At 34.6% G+C, this 6,827-nt stretch overlaps 1 non-coding gene across 1 annotated transcript; it reads left to right on the top strand.

Moving 5' to 3' along the window:
* The first annotated feature begins 6,184 nt into the window (after positions 1 to 6,184).
* Positions 6,185 to 6,257, top strand: Trnav-cac (transfer RNA valine (anticodon CAC)). The gene has a single exon. It is a non-coding gene; the product is annotated as a tRNA-Val (tRNA).
* Positions 6,258 to 6,827: the final 570 nt, after the last annotated feature.

The following is a 6,827-nucleotide window of genomic DNA, read 5'->3' as shown; positions in this document are numbered from 1 at the left end:
TCTTGTCTGTATGTTCCTGCGTAGAAAACCAAGATATTTATTAGCGTTATTTGTAATTCTGTTTATATGGGTGGTCCAGGAGGTATTTTGAGATGTCCACACCTAAGTATTTTGCATTGTCAACAGTTTCTAATATTTGTCCATGGAGTCTGTAATTAAAAGAGAATTTTGATTTATTTCTGGTTATGTTTAAAACTTGGCATTTACTTGGGTTGAACTCCATGTCCCAAAGATGTTCCCATTTCATTGGTTTATCTTGATTTTCTTGTACAGTATGGCAGTCATGCATATTGTTGATTGGTAGACAAACGGCAGTGTCATCTGCAAATAAGCAAACTTGAGAAGTAATAGATTTGGGTAAGTCATTTATTTTGAGAAGAAAAAATAACGGACCAAGCACAGACCCTTGTGGTACCCCAGATGTCACTGGTACCTCGGAAGATAATTATCCATCTAGAGCAACAAGTTGAGTACGACCTATAAGGAATGATTTGATCCATGAGAGAGTATCTTTATCCACTCCATGTTCCTGTAATTTGAAAAGCAGTTTAAGATGGTTCATGTTGTCGAACGCTTTACTGAAATCAAGCAATATTAGATCAGTTTGTTGTCCAGATGTCATATTTCGTGCCAGGTCATCAATGAATTGTAGAAGTTGTGTTTCGCAAGAACGCCTTTCTCTGAAGCCATACTGTAAGTCAAAAAGTATGTTATATTTATTGAAGTGAGCTGAAAGATTTGAGGAAACTATATGTTCTAAAGATTAACATAAAATACAGGTTAGAGATAGGTTTGTAATTTGATGTGTCTTCTTTGTTTTCTATCTTGAACAGCGGTATTACATTTGAAGATGTCCATACTTATGGGAGAATTCCGGAGTCCAATGATTTCTGAAAAAGTAGTGTTATTATGGGATAAATTTGTGAACTTAATTCTTTTAGAACAATAGGTTTGATGTTGTCGTGACCTGCTGCTTTGTCTGGTTTAAGATTGGATAGCAACTTCTGCACCCCATTGACACTGACTGTGATCTTTGTGAAATTTTCTGAAAGATGACGATACAATTTCATTAATATTTCTGAAAAAAGAGAAACATGATTGAGAAAGGGTAAGGGGAACATAAGTGTGAAAACGGATTGGAACTGTTGGTTCAAAACATTGGCCTTTTCTTGATCAAAGAAGCTGATTTTCCGGAAACATTGTCAAAAAGAGTAGAAATACCTTGAGCGTCTTGTTTGGAGTTTTTTAAGAGAGTATACAATTTCTTCGAATTAAAGTTGGATCTGTTTTCTTGAGCGTCAGGGTCTTCAATGCCTAAAATGGACTCGGCATATTTATTATAAGCAGTTTTGGTATTTCGTTTGATAAGGTTTATTATATTGAGAAACATTTTCCTGGTCATATATGCTCCATTGTTTTTAAGTCTTAAATAAAGTAAAAAAACAAGAATACAATTTAAGAAAAAAAAAGTAACCCTCAACTGGCCTCGAACAACTGAACCCTGAAGTAAAAGTCTATCGATTAGACATCTCGGCCATCCGTGATCATACAACAAGTGAAGTATTTTATAATTTATATGAGCTATTCTCGTAGTATTACAAAATATAACGACAACAACAGGACTCTCCAAGTTATTCAATGGTTGGTTTCGCGTTGCAACGCTTTATAATTTTCAGTTTTTGTAATTGTCTAAAGATGAATAAAATGGATATTGTAGAGCAAAAGTTTATTATCATCGTTTCCTCACAAATATCATAACTACAACGAATATTTGCGAATGTGAAACATTTTTTTTTAATTTGTCAATTTACCAAAACTTGAAAAGACCCCTTTAAATAATGAAATATTTTTTTAACTGCAGCAAATATGTTATCATATTTCTAACATGCAACATAGTTCTTAAAGTTCTTAATATTTATCGGAATATTGAAACGCATTAAATATCCAGATTGATCATCTATCGCATGCGACGAGACTTACAAGTGTATATCCAATTGCGCTCCATAAGTAAATGATTTGCGTGTTTTTGAAGTGTAACGACAATATTTGAAATGCGTCAGTATGTGAATTTTAGAAAGCTCCCCAAGTGGAGATCGAATCTCGGATGCGATGTGGACACCATATCAACTAAATCGCTGAGTCACTACGATAACATAATATTCGGACAAAATAAAATAAAATAAAAACGTTATTGTTAATTTGTATAGCTTTTATTTGTCTTCAATACAAGTTTGCTAAAATACATCTTGTAAATCACACTTTTGAAAATACATATGCAGTCAAAGTTTTCTTTATTCCACAAAATGTTACTGTCTGCCTTTTTATTTCGTGAATTCATTCTTGATTATATTATTTTTGGTATTTTTAAGATTAAGTGGTGTAGCGTCAGATATATATCGAGGATATTTAAACGCTATCGCCGGTAACATGCTAATATGCTAATATTGTGATTTTGAACTTCTTGTTTTCAGATACATTCCGGACATTTGTTTGGTCCTTGCAGATGAATTTTTGAAGAAATAAAAACGTTCATCCAAAAAGTTTAGCAGAATTCTATTAATGATACCATATTAAAATATCAATTATGAAGATTTATTTTATGCTTTCCGGTGGTTTATAGAGAAATATTAGTGAATTAAACTGATAATTTCACTTTTTCAAAAAGTGAAAATTATTAGTGAAAATTATCGATAATTTTCACTGTTTACTGTGAAATGACGTCACTTTTTTGACGAAATGACGTCATTATCACATCGAAAATCTTTAGTTAAACTGTTTAACAATTTATATAAACTGTAAAAATGCATAAAATAAAATAATTTTTTGTTGGTTTCGGTGGAATATCGATTTTAATTCACTCGTGATCATAGAAAAAATATATTTTCACTCGTGGCTGCGCTACTCGTGAAAATGTTATTTTCTATGATCACTCGTGAATTAAAATCGATAATCCACCGAATCCAACAAATATCCTCTATGAAATAGTAAGATTAGTATCGTTTTTTTGGGTCGTATTGAATTTATAAAATACGAGTTTTTGTGTAATGTGTATTTTTATTATCCCCACGCATTTCGGAGAAAAAGTGGGGATATTGTGGTTATGTCCGTCTGTCCATCCGTCCGTCCTTGCCACCTGCTCCTCCTACACTATTAGCACTAGAACCTTGAAACTTACACACATTGTAGCTAAGAGGATATATGCGACGGGGAACTATTTGGAATTTTGATCTGACCCTGGGTCAAAAGTTATGGGGGTTGGAGTGGGGCCGGGTCAGATATTTTTACTCATTGTTTTAGGTTATTTTACTATCATTTCTTCATTTATGCACTGATTGTCTTCAAATTGATACTGAACCTCTCTTATGACAATACGGTCAATCTGGACTAGGCATGGCCCCATAACCAAACCTGGGACGCCCCGCCCTGCTAGGCCACGCCCATCCAAAATTGCCTTTTATTATAATTTCTTCATTTCTACACCGATTCACTTCAAATTGATACTGAACCTCTCTTATGACAATACGGTCAATCTCAGCTTGCATGGCCCCATTACCAACCCTGGGGCGACCCGCTCACATAGGCCCCGCCAACATAGGCCACGCACACCCAAAATTGCCTTTTACTATAATTTCTTCATTTCTACACCGATTCACTTCACATTGATACTGAACCTATCTTATGACAATACGGTTAATCTCAACTATGCATGGCCCCATTGCCAACCCTGGGGCGCCCCGCTCACATAGACCACGCCCACCCAAAATTGCCTTTTACTATAATTTCTTCATTTCCACACCGATTCACTTCAAATTGATACTGAAAACCTCTTTTATGATAATACAGTCAATCTCAACTATGCATGGTCCCATATCCAACCCTGGGGCGCTCCGCCCACATAGGCCACGCCCACCCAAAATTGCCGTTTACTATAATTTCTTCATTTCTACACCGATTTACTTCAAATTGATACTGAACCTCTCTTATGACAATACGGTCAATCTCAACTATGCATGGCCCCATTACCAACCCTGGGGCGCCCCGCCCACATATGCCACCCCCACCCGAAATTGCCTTTTACTATAATTTCTTCATTTCTACACCGATTCACTTCTAATTAGGGATGTCAACGAATATCCGAATATCCGAATATTCGGTCCCGGACCGAATATTCGGATACAGTTTTCCGAATCGAATATTCGGAAGAAAAAATAAAAAAATCGAGTAATTTCAAAGACTTGGTATTCGTGAAATTTGCTTCAAACATTATAAAAAAAGTTGTTCCTCGTGTCATAATGTTTACTCCTGCTACGCGCGATAATGCGTCGCTATGGTGATGACAGTATACCGGTCATAAATCCCGCTAATTGCCTAACAAAGACAGACACTATGTGTCAAAATTATGATAGGTGCAAATCGCGTCGGCTATCAAAACAACGACCTGCACTTGATCCAATGACTCGAATTACATTTAAAATTATCAAAGATTAAATGAGTAAAGGAAAAGCAAACTTGGTGTGAAAAACAAATAAGACCGTATGGCAATTAAACCAACGACCCGTCTTGATCTAATAACTCGAATTACATTTAAAATGATCAAAGATTATATGAGTTTAGGAAGAGCCGGCTTTGTGTGAAAATCAAAAAAGATCGTATGCTTATAATTACGTTGTCCAATCAAAAAAGCTTTTAGAAAATAATTTACTCAACCTCTAATGAGTATTTGCGTATCGTATGGTCCAAACTTTAATTAATTACTCAATATTCAATCAGGTATTATACTTAAAGAAATGTTTTTGGTAGTTCGCCCTCATTTAATTGAAAATATTATAATTGCTACACGCATAAAGTAAATCTCTGTCGAAGCAAAATGCCACACACCTTCCGCTGCTTGGGAGTATTTCACGACATCATCCGATAAGAAGTCGCCGATCCAAGTGACTTTTAAACGTGGCAACTTTAAAAGACTGACTGTTTAGTCTGTTAAACAGGTTCAAAGTGTGTTGTGGCTATGTACATTATTCGTTTAAGTTCTGGTTTGTCATGTAATTATTTTGTCGTCATGTAATATTATGTTTCTCGTTCTATTGTTGATGTACAATATTAATAGTTTAAAAACAGTTTTTGTCATTCAATTTTAACAATAAAAAGTAATCAACAAAATCAGCTTCGAATTATCGACGGCAACGCTGTGTCAATATTAAGTCATTCCGGTGCACTTCCGGTAAAAACGAAAGTAGAATTCATGTAGTAATGGCACGGTAAACAAAGTTGACTTTTTTCCAAACAGATGATGACCGAATATCCGAATATTCGTTCGGAAGGATGACCGAATATTCGAATACCAAAATCGGTATTCGTTGCCATCCCTACTTCTAATTGATACTGAACTTCTCTTTTGACAATACGGTCAATCTCAACTATGCATGGCCCCATTACCAACCCTGGGGCGTCCCTGGGTCAAACATGCGGCGTGGGGATACGGGCGGCCTCTGCCGCGCCATTTCTAATTCAATGTAAATTAGTGTACTGAAACTTTAAAATGACTGAATATTAGCAAGTTTCAACATGTAATCGTGGTTATGTTCACTTTTTACACAAGAAGAAATTAAGCAATTTTTATACAGAAATGCATGTTGCGCTATTAAAAATAACATCAAAAAAGGCCGGTGACACCATGATTTAATTTTTGTGTGTTCATATAGTCATTGTATATCCCATTTGAAGACTAATTTTCAAAAAGATCTATTATTGGGGGAAATCACCGAAACTGCAGCAAAACCCCTTAAAGCATTTTTATTGAAAAATGTTTAATTAAAATGCACTTTGTTTACAAGTATTTAAAATATCATAAGTTCTGATTTGTAACCTTAAACCTATTTTCAGAACTGGGTCGGGTTACACACAAAAAATATAATTACTTTGGGTTAAAAACAACATTGTAAAATTTCTCATTTAATAATTGAAACAATATGTTAACAGACGCAATATTTCCTTATTTTCAAAGCACTAATTAAGGTTACAGGTTTAAGTTAAAAATAAACTTAACCCTCGTAGTGCTTTCATGGTATCTCCAGATAAATCTTCTGTACGCCGGTGGTTAAAATAAATACAACGCCACTGCAGCTTAAACCTTCGAAGTAAGATTTGCAAATGTTATAGAGTTTTATGCGTCTAGTAATAAAGTGTTTCCATAGTGTAGTGGTTATCACGCTTGCTTCACACGCGAGAGGTCCTGGGTTCGAGCCCCAGTGGAAACATATCTTTTTGTTAAATGTCATTTGATAAAAACCAAAAGATCACGAAAAAAAAATACACTACTTTCTTATAATCCTAAAAAGAAAATTATACCATTAAAAATCTTATAACTTATGATGAAAGCATAAAAAAGATTACAATTTAAAATTGTAAAACATTACCTGATTCACTGAAATGTTTAATTTAAATAAGACCAACGAACACTGCTTATGATACGTTGTGCATATTTTATTTACTTCTGGAAACATAACTTAAGAGTTATACAACAATTGCACCATTGTCAAAACAACACCTCCACCATCAAGAGCTCACCACAAACAGGAACACCACCACAACAACAACAATTGGACACATAATGAATTTTGATAATTTTTCGCAAGAATGGGTTAACAAACATCACATTTATTTCTTATTATCGTTTTGTTATGTTCTTTCTTACGTGCTTTTTTAGCGGCAGGGCAATATCGTTGAAATGAATATTTATTTTATCTCACTAAACACTTCAGCCGCGTCAAGAGGTCAAATCAATATATACATATATGTAATATCCCCACGATCATAAATGAAACCAT

Source organism: Dreissena polymorpha, unplaced genomic scaffold (genome assembly GCF_020536995.1).
Source record: "Dreissena polymorpha isolate Duluth1 unplaced genomic scaffold, UMN_Dpol_1.0 chrUn031, whole genome shotgun sequence".
NCBI lineage: Eukaryota > Metazoa > Mollusca > Bivalvia > Myida > Dreissenidae > Dreissena > Dreissena polymorpha.
Note: the sequence above shows the minus strand (reverse complement) of the source record. Positions and strands in the feature narration are given on the sequence as shown.